Genomic DNA, 17,131 nt, shown 5'->3' on the forward strand with positions numbered 1-17,131 from the left:
TCTCTCTCGATGATATCCCGTCCTTCTGGTGTGTCAACCGCATCACTCAGCTTGGTGTCATCCGCAAACTTGCTGAGGGTGCACTCGATCTTGCTGTCTAAGTCATTGATGAAAACATTAAACAGCACCGGTCCCAGTACGGACCCCTGAGGGACACCACTCATCACCAGTCTCCATCCGGACATCGAGCCATTGACCACTACCCTCTGGACGCGACCATCCAGCCAGTTCCTTATCCACCGAACAGTCCACCCATCAAATCCATAGCTCTCCAATTTAGAGAGAAGGATGTTGTGAGGGACCGTGTCAAAGGCTTTGCAGAAGTCCAGATAGATGACGTCTGTTGGTTTTCCCTTGTCCACTGATGCTGTCACTCCATCATAGAAAGTCACTAGGTTCATCAGGCAGGACTTGCCCTTGGTGAAGCCATGCTGGCTATCTCGAATTACCTCCCTGGCCTTCATGTGCCTTAGCATAGCTTCTAGGAGGATCTGTTCCATGATCTTCCCAGGCACAGAGGTGAGGCTGACAGGTCGGTAGTTCCCAGGGTCTTCCTTTCTATCCTTTTTGAAAATGGGCGCAATGTTTCCCTTTTTCCAATCACCAGGGACTTCACTTGACTGCCATGACTTTTCAAATATCGTGGAGAGGGTCTTGGCGACTACATCGGCCAATTCCCTCAGGACTCTTGGATGCATCTCATCAGGCCCCACTCAATCAGGTCTCACTTAATGACTTCCTGAATTCAAGTCCATTTCCACTGGGATTGGTGTGTGATTTCTCCCTCCAGCAGTGCTATCAGCTCTTAGTCTAGGAAAGGCAGACATTACAATTTCACCTATTCAGGAGTTAATTCAATGCATAATTTTTTTAACTTCTATATAAAATAGGTCTTTTACCACAGTAAGTTAGGTTATAGCCACAGTACTCAAGTCTACCAGGGCAGATGGGAAGATAGGGTACGTTTTATCTTTGAGTTCACTAAAAAATTCTAGTGCTTTAAGTATAGTAGTGACATAATGCTATACATTATTACTTATCTGAGTAATAGGAGATGACTTATATTCAGCATCATGGCAGAGCCTTGTATTTAGCTCTCATCCACTTTACACTGCCAAGCAATCAATGTCAAAACAGTCTAAAATTTGCTCTTGGTAAACATTGATCAACTAGCCACTTTTAGGAGTATGTCAGCTGACTTCTTACCACCATATTTAAGCACGAGAAAATTACCAAATACATATAGGCAACAAGTGGCACAGGTTCTTTTAAAGACATCTGCTCTTGGGGAAGGGTTTGCTGTCTGATGCTTTGCCCAGTCTTTCTTCACCTGACAACACAGACCAGGACCTACTGAAATGACCTACAGTTCCTTCTCAGCTCCTTGCCTGCACATGAATGTTTCCTTCAAAAGGGAAAAAGATTCAATAGAACATGACCCTAATAAGGTGTACACTTAGGGCCAGGTTTCCCTCTGTCCCACAGATGACTCACAGATTAGTAAAAGAAACAAGGAAATTCTGAATAATGTGATGCACAAAGAAATATAACAGTCTAATCCAGTGTCTTCTGGCATACTGTATCAGTTACCTGGAAGAAATGAGAATTGCCTCTGGGCTTCTTTCAGCTATTAAAACAAAGCCATTTAGTTTCTTGGTGAAACTTAATGCTAACATTGATTTCAAATGACAGACAAAGGCTCCAGCTAATATTTTTTCCCTTTGCTTACTTTGTATTTCAATACTTCTGGTAATTCTGGCAGTTCTAAAGAACTGAAGTTTATAAGACATGATAAATTATCTAATAATTGCTGAAGCCTTTTCTTTGTATCTAAATTTACAAGTGGTTTAATTTTTAAAGCATTTACCTGAAAATGGATGAAATATGTCTTACAGTAAAATCATAATGAATGAAAAATATATCTGCTTAGCATGACTACCTAAATTTCTGCTCCTTGTCCTGAAATGTCATAGGCAGATTTGGAAAAAGTATGAAAAAGAGTTACTGGCCAATACATTGGAAGCTGTATTAATATCCAGGATATGGCAGCTCATTTCCCTTTTGGGAATGAAGGTATTGTGTCAACTCACAACCACAACTCAGCTCCCAGAATCTTCCTCAATACAGGAAGAACATGACTGTGAGCCAAATGCATTGTTTCAATTCATTAGAAACATTTTCATGTTGTTGCAATGGAAGCTTGTCATGGCTTTATGACCAGTGCTGTGAATGCCTCTGTAACCTTGCAATATGCAAGGATCAGACATAGAGCATCTTTTCAATTTGACTCTTAATTCTGAATTTTTTGAATAAAGTTAATTGCTCTCGTAAACTGACCCTCTCAGGAAACACGTGGACAAGAAATGATTCTTTACAATTAAATCTATATGATGAGACTCTCGGAGTTTTTTCATCTTAAGGCAATGGCTTCACACATGGAGGTAACATCTGACATACCTTCTTTCACTCAGTGAACTGAGACCAGTACTGCAGTACATGCTATGGAATGGTCTGACCCGCAGTGTAGACTTAGCCTCTGCAAACTTACCAAACCTTTGCCGTCCCTACAGTATCAGCATCTCCACAGCTCTTTCTATTATTTCTAGCTGAATCATGCTTCAAATGGGTTGTACAATTTATACGTCATGCACTAGTCCATTTCTTTTTATTTGTTGTGTAAGTTATATGAAGTATTTGTCAGTGCTGAGCAAATAATAATATGGAATTGTTTACAGTAAACAGTTGTTAAGCATTACAATATAACTTTTAAAGGTCTAAAAACAACTACAGGAAAAGAAAAACTCACTGATTCCTTTGTTAACTTGACCAGCAGGGGTTTCCCAAATCTTCCGCACATGTTGTGTGTTAGTGCCTTTTCCAAAGCACTTTTTCTTGGCTGGGCTTTTGTTCCTGAGAATAGTTGGGGGTCATTTGTTGAACTACAACTCAGCTGGTTTAGAACCTCAAGGGGGAATGTGCCATGTTTTTAATATTTATTTTTTCTTCCCAGTTAATAACCATTTTTCTGTTTCCCTTTGCACTGATTTCTCAGCAGTTCCCTTGCTATTCTCTCCCACCAGGGACAGGACATGAGGCATCTGTCTGAAATAAGTCTTAGCAGACAAGATTTCCAGAGAGGGTCATGAGGCGAGCAGCAGTGATTGCGGAAAGGCAAAAGTGAAGACTGTTCCTATTACATATATATATTCCCATATATTGCAGTTGCAGGGCTATGCTCTTATTGGGATCACTGAAATGGAGTGGGGTAGCTCATGTCAGGGAATAATTAAGGAAACTAGGTATACATAAGCCCATGGACCTTGATGGGATGCAGCCATGAGTGTTGAGGGAGCAGGCAGATGTCATTGCAAGGCCATTCTTGATAATCTGTGATCATGGTAAATCCTATCTTCAAGAAGGGCAAGGAGGATTAACAAGGACCTACAGGCCAGTTAGCCTCATCTCCATCCCTGGAAAGGTGATAGAGCAGCTAATCCTGGAAACCATTTTCAGGCACAAGAAGGACAAGGAAATCATCGGGAGTAGTTAGCATGGCTTCAGCAAAGGGAAGTCATGCGTGACCAACTTGATAAACTACTATAATGAAACTAATGGTGTACCCCAGGAGTCAGTTCTTGGTCCAGTCCTGCTTAATGTCTTCATTAATGATTTGGATGATAGCGCAGAGTGTACTCAGTAAATTTGCAAAAGTCACAGAACTGGGAGGAGTGGATGATTCACCAAAGGGTCATTCTGCCAACCAGAGGGACCTCGACAGGCTGGAGAAGTGGAAGGACAGGAACCTTGTGAAGTTCAACAAGGGGAAGTGCGAAATCCTACATCTGGGGAGGAACAAGCCCCGGCACCTGTATATGCTGGAAAGCTTGAAAGCACCTTCAGAATCCAATGAAGAGCCATGAGTATGATGAAGAGCCAGAACTATCTTCCCTATGAGGGAAGGCTGAGAGGGACTGTTTTGCCTGGAAAAGAGAAGGCTCAGGGGGTAGGGGTGGAGTCTTATTAATGTATATAAATACCTGAAAGGAGGGTGCAAAGAGAATGGAGCCAGCCTCTTTCCAGTGGTGTCCAGTGACAGGACCAGAAGCAATGAGCAAAAACTGAAAGACAAGAGATTCCCTCTGAACATCAGGATATACTTCTTCACTGTGTGGTTGACTGAGCACTGGCACAGGTTTCCCAGACAGGTTGTGGAGTCTCCATCCTTGGAGATACACAAAAGCTATCTGGACATGGTCCTGGCCAACTTGCTCAAGGACGTCCTGCTTCAGCAAGGGGTTTGGACCATATGACCTCTGCAAGTCCCTTCCAATCTCAGCCATTCTGTGATATTCAACAGAACTTTAAGCCATGCCAATATGCTGGTGTATATTAGAAATGAACTGTTTATGCAATATGGGGGAGGAGGTGAGTGTGACAGTTGCTGCTTTTAAGGTACTTTACTCTTCTAGCTGCACAACTGCTTTTCATCTGGATTCTGACAGTGATGATAAAGGTAGGTTCAAGCCACTTGTTGGAAAAAGTGTTGAATTAGACAGATATAATTTAGGTTTTACTGTATTGGAAGAGCTATCGTGTCTCTAAGCTATTTACGCATGTATTTAGAGTATCAATAAAAGACTAGTAAGAAACAGGAGACCTTTTTTTTTTTATTTTGTCAACACACTTTTCTTCGAACTTCTTAAGAACACAGTGACTTTTATTGTGTTATCTACATCAGCTTAACAAATCCCTTACACATATTTAAGCTAATGTATTATAGAGGTAACTCTTACCCAAGCTTGTTTACTTTGTAGAATTATCACTGTTTACAAGCCTTATCAGGCAAAATATATTAAAGAAAGATACAATCCAAATGTGTGATGGACATGTGCTGTCCATCATAAAACAAAGCCAACCAGAAAGTTGAATCAGAATAAAACTGATTAATGCAGACCTAAAGATAGTAGTGGTAGCTACACATTTTTGCCAGTAGGTTGTATGTCTGTAACTTTGGTGTTGAGTTTACACTGCATGCCATTACAGTGCTAGCAATTATTAATTTCTCTGGTTTTAACAGCTACAGCACTTGCAGAGCAACAGAGAAAGAAATCAGGTAAATACAAAAAAAAAAGGCAGCATTACATTAAGGTTTGTAAAGAGGCTGCAAAACAACAGAGTCAGGGCTATCAAAAAGAGATAGATGGAAAAAATATAATAGCAGAAAATCTTGATAACAAACTAAGTCATGGGAGCTCAAGGCTAAAGCTCCAATAAAAACATTTCTTCAGTCTTTCAATTTGTTCAAATTGGTCATCATTGTATGTAACCCTGCAGCTCAGCTTGTTCCCCTAGAATGATGAGAGTGGAGCATCAGTCTTCTGTAAAAAGTTCTGAGAGGATCCTCTTATTTTTCTTTCTGCCTCTTGATAAGAAATAATGAATAGTTGAACTAGATGTCATTACTGGATGATCTACTGCTTAACCCTATTAGTTCCCTTCTTTCCACCTTACAGGAGATATTTAAGAAAGGCACTAGAGAAGCACATTTCTTACACGAATTTCTTCAGGTATCTTCCTTATACTCACCAAAGCCACAGCCTTAGACTGTGCGCTGGTAGGTGGGAAATCCATGATATGGATTTTTCCTATATCAGTCTTCATACGGACAAAGTGCTATTGTTATTTCTTGATCCTTCTCTCCTTTCCAACAAACTGATAAAACATAAAGGCCATTTTCAGGCTATTTCTACTGCGATAAATTAACATAAAGCTAGTAAAGCTTATTTGGTTGCCTTGCAATAAATACTGAGAGTTAAATATTGACAGGGTGCAATGGACCCATGATTTGATTTGTCTTTATATTTTCTGCATAATTTTTGTGCCTCTCTGCCAAGTCTTACTGCATAACTGTCAAATGCTAAGGAGATTTTTTTCCAGTTAACCTTGTCAAAAATAATCTGTTTAAATTCTAGATACTTCCTCTGAGTGTTGGTCAATATTGGAGATCTGGAACACCCAAAATTGTTAATTATCTGATAATTACATCTCATATATTACAGAATTTTCTTTCAGTATTTTATCTTACTTTGAGTTTCTTTAGGAATGATGATGTGGCAGAAATTTGCTGGTTGGTTAGATGGTGGCCAGGGAGGTCTCTACAGTCTATGATTCCCTGCCCCTGTCCTTAGCTTGCTTCTGTGATTTTTTGTGCTCCAAACTACTGTCTCTTTATTTATTTCCTGCTATGAGAAGTCTAACAGTAAAATATTGAAAGTATGATGTCAGTAAGGTGTTAGCTTATGTAATTGTTTTCTACTTTGTACTCTTCCCAAGTCTGAATCTAAATACTGGTGGGTGAGATACATCTTCCAGGTCTTCTAATACACAGTTCTAAAACTTACTAAAATATGCTCAAGAGCCCATAAGGACTGAAAACGACAAAGCTTGCTTGCCACTGTTCAGACTATTCTTTTATGATCTGGTTCTTACCTGGATTTTTAACTATAATTAATGTAAATAGAAATGTAACTTTCCTACCATAAAAGTCTGTATTTCTAAATTTCCTCTGTCTGTTGTAGGATACATGAGCCAGGTACAAACACAGATTCTCTCTGCTGAACATTTCTTCAGAGTCAATACTCCATATGATATGATCCTTATATTTTCAAGCTTTTCTCCTTATTAGTGAAAGTTTTCACTACATCTTTCTTACTCACGTTAGTGCTTGAACTTTATTCATATGTTCATGTATCTTCCACATCTCAGTTGGCCTTTAATTAACCTTGTTTCACAAGATGCTGCGACAAATCTGTAAATCACAAAATTGGAGCAAGCCTGGAAGTGTGTCTTTATTCACTTCTATGTTCTTATTGCACTGTAAAACTCTCATGGTCAAAGACTACTGCAATTTTTGTGTAATCTTGATGTGGAGGAGGAACTATATATCAACCACTGCCTACTTTTGAATACAGTTAAAATCTTGTCTTCTTAAACCTAAGGTAGCATTTACACAATCTTGCATTTTACAATCATTAATTGCACATCTTATTTTGTTAAATAAAAGAACATATGTATCAACCTATTGATGACAAGTGCACCAAAAAAGCTAGGTGTTCGTTTGTTTTTTTATTATTATTCTAATATAACAAACTGACGAAAAGCTTTGTATAAAAATCTTGGCTTTTTTTGGGGGGGGGGTAAATTTTAATATTTCTTTGAAGAGGTACTGAAAATACACTGTATAGCCTGCCTTATGCACTTTTTTGCATATAGAAATATTACCTTGTTTTACAGTAAAAGGCTTATTTATGAAAAATAGTCCAAAAATGATGGATTTTTTCTGTTCTCAAAATTCTTTCATTATCCATGTTACTATAGAACCTTGGTATCTTTGTATCAAGCTAAATAATGTATTTATTTCTATATGTAGAAACTACTAAATATCTGCTGTATCGCAGAAGACAGGATCAGAGAAGTGTGTTTAATCTAGAGAATATATGTGATGCTGGCAGTGATGTGATGATGTCCTGTTTCCATAATTGGGGCCTGCCTGCTGAGAAAGTTCTGTTTGACTATTGTGTGTACTTCCCATAGTTTTCACTTACCTTAATTGGTAGTAATTATGTCATTCCTAAACTATGTAGGCAATTGATGACTCTGTTTTATTCTACACTAATAAAGTGATAATTTACTAGAAATTAAGCATAAAATCTTGCCTACAGCAAAGCAGAGGTTTTTGTCCTGCAAGTTTCATTTTGAGCTGCCATATGCTCTGGGTCCATCTTTTCAGTCTTTTTTATACCTAAGCCAAGCAGGCTGACATTTACACCTCACTGACCACCAGTGTTTTAATGTGGATAGGTGCTGAAAAGAGGCTTCTTTCTCCACTTTGGAACAGATGTAACTTTTTTTTACAGAGGGAAAGTAACTAACCAGCTAGCTCCTGCTGTGCTTGGTTTTATTCTGCCAGATAAATATTTAGAGTGCTATTTTTTTTAAAAAAAAATATATTGTACTTCACAGATGCTTATTTGTGAATGTTGTTTGCAGAATTCATGTGAAGTACTGAGAGACTGGAAAAACTCTTGGTATATAGCTGCCTAGACATCTTTGTAAAGTGCTTATATTATGCATTTAATTGCCAATACAGTTCTATAGCAACTCCAATCTATTTGCTAAATGGCAATATTCAGGATTTTTTGGTTTAAACATTTTCCCAACAGCTGGAAATGTTGTCTAGCTTATGGTGTATTTATACATATTTAAGCTGACGGCTGTGCAAAGTCAAATTTCTCTTAAGTCTTTAGAATGAAATGGTAAGATTCAAAATACGGGGCTGATCTGAAATGTTAACCTACAGTCAGCTGAAATTTATATTGGAATAGAAAGGGAAGTTATTATGAGTATTTTTTGCTTATGGTATCTGCATATTTCTAATGTCAGTGGTTTTTGCTGAAGGTGGGAAGTGCTGAGTGATGCTTTCCTTGTAGCTGAGAGTGTCACTTGTGATTACATTTTCTTCTGTTGTGCCACACTCCCAAAGTGTCAGTCCTCGGTGAGGATGAGGATGGGGTCCATGCCTTTATGGCTAGTGTAACATGGCTGGGAATCATAGTTCTCAGTCCCTAGACAATGTTTTGAGAGAAGACACCAGAATTTCAGGTTTTGAGAAGAGAAATCCAGAGTGTTTTCTTTCTTCCAGCCAACACATTAATACTTCTCCACTTTGCTTCTCTGCATTGTCTATTCATTGCACATCTGTTGTGCTGTGTCCAGGTAGTCAAGGAACAGATTTACCAGCCTTGCTGGTCTTTTAACCCCATGAATGCATTTCATTATTTCACTTGCAATAGGGAGAATTGTGTACATTGTGTGTGCATTAACAGAAAACTCCAGGGAGATCAGTTTGACATTAGAAAACATCAGTCAGATCACTTCTTGCTTTCTGAGCAGCATTAAATGGCAGCTGGCTAGCAAACACAAGCTCTTGCACCTCTCTGGCTGTTTTTCACTTAGTCATAGAGGATCACAGATGTCAATGAATCATTCTTTGTTTTATGTTTGAAGAATCTTTTCAGAATGTCACTTACAACGTAAGATGTCAACCTAGCTTCTACAGTGCTTAGTCGCAGTTCTTTTACCTTCCTCAGAGATAGCAAGCAGGGTTCAATAGTGCCAGGAATCACAGGCACCAGTCCTCTTAGCATTTTCATTCATTTTCCAGGACTCAAGCCTGTCAAAGGCATATTGTGCCTAATTCATTAACAGATATACATACCAAAAATTTAAGAAGATGAGACACATCCTCACTAGAAGGTACAACTAAGTTTAAGCCACCTTGTCAAACCCAGTGATTCTTTTGCTGGTTTTCTACTGATGTTTTATTCTGTTGTCTCAAAGTGGTTCCATGGAGTGTCTAAGAGAAAGCCTTTTCCCCAGCATTTCACAAGTAACACACTGTGTTATCTATCTTCAAAAATATCATCAAAGATGTTGTTAATCTAAAATATTCTGTTTCATATTTTTCATCAGTAATTAAAAAAACCTGAATATGTTTGTTACGAAATGCTGTGGCAAAAGACAGTAATTGTGCTAACACTGGAGAGTCAAGAAGGGAGCAAAGATTTAGCATGGACTTTTGAGAGTACTAAAAAAGCCAGAGTAAGAAATTCAGCAAATGGCTATTGGCTTTCCTTTACATCTCTGTGTTATCTGACTTTTAAAGGAGCTACATGAGGCTGTACTTCATTGCCAGTCTTGATATTACTAATATTATGTCTGAAGTTACATGGAGACAAATAACATTTCCACTTTCTGGGGAAGGTTTTACAACGTTTAGTGTTACATCTATGTAGCTGTCTGTACTCACACTATTGAGGTTAAAGCTAATTCAGAGTCTACATAGCCTTCATTTGTAAAAATGTACTAATGTTCCAGACTAGGAGGATTTTTAACCCAACACATACACACACACACACACACACATTGTTTTGTATACCTAGTGTATTAACATGTATAAAAATCTAATATCTATATTCTGTGAACATGTTTAACAAATATATGTTGTCTGTAATGCAGATACCAGTTTTAGCATGTATTTAGCATGTGTGTTTCAGATTCATACTTGTGAAATATTTTTGGTGTTGAAATGTTTTTCTGGGTATAAATCATCAATGATTAATAATACCCCACAGAACAGTGATACATTCATTTTCATGTTTTATGATGTCTTTTATTGTACAATAGAGGTTTTAATTGTACAGGCACTAGCAAGAATGTAGACTTAATTATTAGACTTTTGTCTGATTGCAAGAGCTGCAAATTTATTAACTAACCTCAAAGGGGAAAAAAACCCTATCACATAGTCAGAATTTGTTTGACATCCTTCTGCTTTTGCATGATACTAAAGACAAGTAATGTTCAACTAGAGATTAAGCATCTGTTGGCAGCAGAAACTACTTTATTTGTGTTTCATCCAATAACTGAGGTAGATGGCTAAAGAAACTTGAATCCTTGAATTCCTTTAAGAAAAATCATTCCTATAAAATGTGTGCTCCAGGAATGACTTGCAAAGCAGAAGTTGTTTTAAAATGTGCAGAAAATTATAGATGTATGCAAGAAATGAGCTCAAATGTGGAAAATTCCATTTTCTTTATCATGGGACAAATGCATGTTGTATTTTTAATTTTTTTTTCTTGTTTCCTGCAATAATATCAGGGAGGTTTGATTAATGTTTGATAATATGAAAAAATATAAATATCCTCATAAGCATGAGGCTATTTCTTTTGAATTTTTAAACAGCTATTTTTTCAAAGGATAGGACTGAACATTCATTTCCCTATTTCCTGCCATGATTTTTCCTTCTTTGCATGATCCATGTGGAGTTAGTGGTGTCAAAAACTGTCAGCTACAGTTTCATCTCAGTGTGTTGTTTTATGCCCATATTTTAGGCTAGGAGTTTTATTACTTCATCTTGTGATTTGTGAATGGATGAGAAATATTATGGCTGTTGTCTAACTTGGTCTATGGAAACCAAGAAAATTGCTTTTGTTCTCAACACAAAGAGAGCATTGGTCAAGTTCTTTATTAACAGTACTTGAGAACTGAATCAACTTGATCCTGCCTTGTCTGTATTACAATAGCCAGAGTCCCCATATAAATAACTGATGAGTGGACTGCACGACTTCACCTCCCATTGACCTCTATCTGGATAGGAAGAAAGCTTTTTTTCCAGGCTGAAATACTTGACAAAAAAATAAATAATAGTGTATAGTATGACAAGATCCTACGCTATTTGTTTGTAGCTGACCACCTGGAAACCCTGCTACTTTAGTAAATACAATTTGGATTTTAATCATAATGGGTGGATCCTAGATAAGAACAACCTAAGTTTTTCTTTTTATGGATTAATCTTTATATTAGAAGATTCATTAGAAAATCACAAAATGAAGAAATATTTGCTTAGGTTTTTATTAGTGTGTTCAATAACGTCTTGTATTACAAAATTTTCTTTACTGAAGCACTTTGTTAGGGAGATGAGAAAAGTCTTTATTTAGATGATGTTTTATTTGTATTCAGACATGTTTACTCCTACACCTTGAGTCTGTATTTTGCATTCATAGAACTTATTAATCTTTAAGGTTATACATACTGCACTTATTTGAGCTTGGGTGGGGAATATATCTTTTTTGACATCAGGTGAATTCCTATAAATTTAAAAGAAAAAAAACCCTATAAATTATGGACACTTTAATCTAGTCTGTTGCGATAGAACAAGGGGTAATAATTTTAAACTAAAAGAGGGTGGATTTAGACTAGATATAAGGAAGAAATTTTTTATAGTGAGGGTGGTGGGACATTGGCACATGTTGCCCAGAGAGGTGGTAGATGCCCCATTCCTGGAAACATTCAAGGTCAGGTGGAACAGGGCTCTGAGCAACCGGACCTAATTAAAGATCTGTCTGTTCATTGCAGAGGGGAGTTGGACTAGATGACCTTTAAAGGTCCCTTCCAACCCAAAACATTCTATGATTCTATGATTCTATGATTCTATGATTCTATGATTCTATGATTCTATGATTCTATGATTCTATGATTCTATGATTCTATGATTCTGTGATTCTATGATTGATTCTATGATTCAATGATTCTATGATTGATTCTATGATTCTATGATTCTATGATTCTGGGATCTGCTCAAATGTAAGCTGCCCTGAAATGCACAAAAACCCTATTTCAATTCACTAAATGTGGCAGAGAAATGTATTGAGGGAAACAGTTATGTTCACTGATATCTTGAACAATAGCAGTATTATCTGAACACTTATAATTTAAACAGTAAGAAATTTTCATGGGGCCTTTTCCTCCTCCCATTAAGGTCAAACATACAGTTTTCATGGAATAGTGGGAAGATGGGCAACTGCAGTGATAGGGGAAGAGCTCCACAGAGAAGCTGCTTGTGACTTCTTAAGGATGTTGGGTTTGGGTTTTGTTTTTTTGTTACCAGTTCTTGCTTTAGTGTAGCTTTAACATTTTTGCAGCTCGTGCAACATATGTCTGCTGTTAATCATTGCCTGGGAATTGCCAGAGTTTAGTGCAGTCTGGCTTTTTCCAACTCTGATGTGTTTCCTCCAAAAAGAATTTTTCTAGGCTGGGTGTCCACCACCTCATTGCTCTGCCAGTTGGAGAGTGCAATTGATAGGAAAGAGATTTTTTTTTCTTTACTGGAAAACCACAGTTTCTCTGGTTTATGTGAGAGAGTGCTTACCCATTTTAAAGAATAAAGATTATTCAGAAAAAGGAGACAACAATTTCTTCTGAGATTAATGTATTCTAGATACAAAAAGAAAAAAAAAAAAGAAAAAATCATGCATTAGTAAAGAATGTATTCTAGATGCAAAAAGAAAAAAAAAAAAAGAAAAAATCATGCATTAGTAAACAACCACCCTGAAAATAACCTTGCATCTATTAGCTTCTGAATATAGCAAATTTGTGGGGAATTATAGCATATAGAATTTTTGTACTCCATTATAACAGCGTATGAAAATTTGTGGTTTCTTGAAAGGGATGAAAAAGGAATGTTCAACCAAAATGAAATGTATTTTCAGAGCTTTTTGAGTCTTGCCAGGTCCATTCTGCTGTAACATTTGTGTTCCATCTCATTTGGGGTGCATTGTTTCTCTATCATCTTACATGTTATCTGGGTCATTTGTGTAATAGTTTTCAGCAGCTAGGAGGCCATACCAAAAAAATATAAGTACCGTTTTAAGAAGTTAAGAAGCAGGAGGAAAGCAATCATAGTTGCAAATGATGGCTATAATAAATAAAAAGATTAATTCGACTAAATCCTTCCTTTAAAGCCTGCAGGGTAAAGTGAGACTGCTTTAATGGCATGGAATAAGGGGACAATATCTTTGGAATAATTTTGATTTGACTACTGCATATTTTCTGTAATTGCTCAAGATCCTGTCAAAAACCCCCTACCCTTTGTATCTGTTTGAGCAAAAACAGTTTGTATTTTTTGCTGAGTCCAGAAATGATGAGACAATATTTTCAGGATGTGTATGTAACATTTGTTTCCATTTGCTTCTGAGATGCAATATCTTTTTTGCAAATCCTTATTCAGATAGAACAGCTTAGACTGAAAAATAGAATCTGGCAGGGAAGTAGCAATTAATGACAAAAGATGTATTGCACTGCTGTGAAGAAGTTTGATTTGACTGAATTATTTAATTGAAAATCTACATTTTAAGTAGATACATGAGAATTTCACTCCTGAGTTTTTAAGAAAGGCATAGCTGCACGATTAAATAAAAAAGAAAACTTGAGGGGCTCAACTCTTGAAATGTAGAGCAAGTACATGGAGAAAGACACAGGATAAACTGCTGAATTAATTAGTACTATGGCTAATAATATGCTGTAAAATAATAAAGCATTGTGCCACAGTTAGCGTACCCCTGCAATATAAAAGTGGGAATTCTTGCAGCCTCTAAAAACTGAAGTTTCTTTTTCTCTCTGGCTTAAGAAATGGCATCCTGCTTCATACTTTCAACGTACTTGGTCTACTAAGGCTCACTGTGAGAGGACTCACCCATGCAGAGTGGGATTTGCTAGCTTGCTACTGCTGAAATGGTGGTTGTCCTTATCCTGAGTACTTCTCATTCTCACCAGGAGTGGTTAGTAGTCCTGCAAATGCACCAAGTAATGGTTGTCATTTCTGTCAAGCAGAAATGCTGAGGCTGTGCTTTTCTTCCATTTGTTCCTCTTTGCATAATGCACAGAGGCTTAAAACAATTTGACACATAAAAATCTAAGCATTTATTAAAACCCAGCAAAATTATGTGATAACAAGAACATGGACAGTGAAAAGCAAGTGGTTTTCAATGCTGAATTTTGTTTTCTCCATAACTGAGAGTCTGAGAAACAACATTATGAACATCTGTGGAGGAACTCCATCCTATGGTAATACAAATCTTCAAAGAAGTGCCTTTTTCTGCCATATGAAACTTCCCAAGGTCATGCTGTCTCTTGCTAACAATGACATTACAATTTTTAAAGAAAAACATTGTCAGTACAGTAAAATTTGCTGGAAAGTCTTTGAACTTGAAATGTGCTGTAAGAACAGGGAGTCCTCAGTGATACAAAGTCTTCTGAGTACTAGGTGGCAAATTACATTTAAAAAAAAATATAAGGATAAGCTCTGACTCAATAATGAGCAAAGTATTTAGGAGATAGAACCATATCCCTTTAAGATTAGGTCTCGCAGTGCTCCTGCTTGATGCCATAGGAGCAGTAGGGGGGCAAAGATATGGACATCTTTGTCCTCCTGTGTCCTGGGTGTCTGAAATTAAAGCTTGATTTTCTGTGAAGAGTAAGAGTGGGGAAGAGAAAAATCTGCCCACAGAAATGGACAAGGAATGGGGTATCAAGAAGCCTTTGCACCATGGTTTTCCTGATGCACTTTACAGAGTGATGTTCTTAAATATCATACCTGTCTGATCTTGAAAGTCACAGTCTGGTCCCTTTAAATAGACTTGGTTTATATCAAAACAGAACATCTTTCCTTTTCAAGCCTACCGGGTATATGCCAATATGTTCTCCTACCAGAGTTTAGTAAAATTGGCTGTGTTCATTATGTTTTGGATTTCCTTTTCTTTCAATGTTTGTCTTCCTCTGTAGCATCAAAGCTGCCCTAGGAGTAGATCCCCTCTATATTATTAGGTAGATTATAGCCCACAATGTACAAGATCTTTTTGGAATTTAAAATATGATGTCCTTAAGTATTTAAGAATTGCAGCGAATAAATGGTTCATTGTTCAGCAAATACCATTTCACATTGTCCTGCTTTTAAATGTGAAAAGTTATATCTCAGAAAAAGCATACGTTCACATTTTTTTGAACCTTCACTTTTTCTTGGTTTTTTAAACTAAATGAAAAGCTGTGCCTCACAGTGATAACAGGAAATTTACATTCCTGCCCAGTTCACATTTTTTCTCATAATCATTACAGGTGAAATTTGCTTTTGTGCAGAGAACTGGCACAAGATCCAAGTACTCCTTAAATGTTGCCTGAAAGCATGAGTATTCTTGCCTGGCTATTGCCTACTACAGTCTACTGTGCCTTTAGCTCATCACAGAAAATGCTAGTGGCCCTACTGCTGTTCTTGTTCCAGGGTTCATGTCAGATCAGGACTGGAGGTAAAAGAGCCCATGCAGCTGCTGTTGCGGTGCGATGCTTCAGTCAAAATCTGCTCAGCTGCTTCAGGCGCCATGCAGCTTTTGGCAGCTGTGGCAAAGGGATTAGCATCTATCTAGGGCTCTTAAGACCTCTGTAGTGAAATATTGCAGGAACATGTTGTCTTCTGGTATGTTGCATAAAAGATAAAGGGGAAGGCAGGTGGAAAGGCTTTTCCAAAACAAGTAGGGGTTGGAGAGCTGCAAGATGGCATGAGACAGACATACTAGAAGGAACAAGTGGTGACACTGTATGGAACAGGGGCACATCACATTTTATTTGCCTTTTACAATACCACCTTTGAAAGCAGTGAATCCACCTGCTCAATTCACTGACACGACAGAAACAGTCTAAGCTCATCTGTACTTCCTGGTTTGCAGTGAAAACACAAAGTGCTTTTGAATAACCCAAGGCATTATTGTATCAAATAGAAAGGTATTTGAATAAACATATTCTTAGTTGTTTTCCTACAATCTTCGGTTGTCATTTCAGCCTCAGATATACTAAGATTTTGCAATGATTTTGAAGGGCATTACTTAGGCAGCAAAAGGAAACATGGTGGTAAAACTTTTATACAAACAGAATAATGACTTTAAAAGAAATTTTATTCTAAATAATGAAATGTGATATAGTGACACCAACAAAATCAGGAAATCATGCAAAAACGGGACTGTTCCTCCCTGAAGTTCAATGGACTATGCTCTAGCATCAGTCTTGCAGAGGCTCAAAGGTGTAGATATAATGGGTCTTCAAAAGTATTCCAGGTTTCAGGAAAACAGAATTTGTGATTATGAAAAGGTTCGACTCCTTGCAGTAAAGTGAAACAAAATTGCTGGAGACAGTAGGACCCAAAACATAAGTCTATTCTGACTTTACCCTCTCCATTGCGCTGGTAGAGCTCACGCTCCTGAGGGAAATGGGAAGAACACAAAGAGTACAGTCAGGACTCTGAATTTTAGAAAAGCAAAATTCCAGCTCCTCAAGGACATAGCCAGAAGGACTCCCTGGGAAACGGTCCTCAGGGACAGGGGAACAGAACAGAGCTGGCAGATCTTGAAGGATGTGAGCCACAGAGCGCAAGAGCTCTCAATCCCTAGGTGTAAGAAATCGGGCAAAGCAGGGAAGAGACTGGCATGGTTGAGACAAGAGATGCTGGTCAAACTAAGGAGGAAGAGGGAACTGCACAGGCAGTGGAAGCAGGGACAGGCATCCTGGGAAGAGTACAGGGACGCGGTCTGGTTGTGTAGGAATGGGGTCAGGAAGGCCAAGGCGCAGCTGGAGCTAAACTTGGCTAGGGATGCAAAGAATAATAAGAAGGGATTTTACAGGTATATCAGCCGGAAAAGGATGGTTAAAGAAAGCGTACCCCCGCTGATGAGCGAGACTAGCAAGCTGGGAA

This window comes from Egretta garzetta, unplaced genomic scaffold (assembly GCF_000687185.1).
Source record: "Egretta garzetta isolate BGI_Z169 unplaced genomic scaffold, ASM68718v1 scaffold272, whole genome shotgun sequence".
Lineage (NCBI taxonomy): Eukaryota > Metazoa > Chordata > Aves > Pelecaniformes > Ardeidae > Egretta > Egretta garzetta.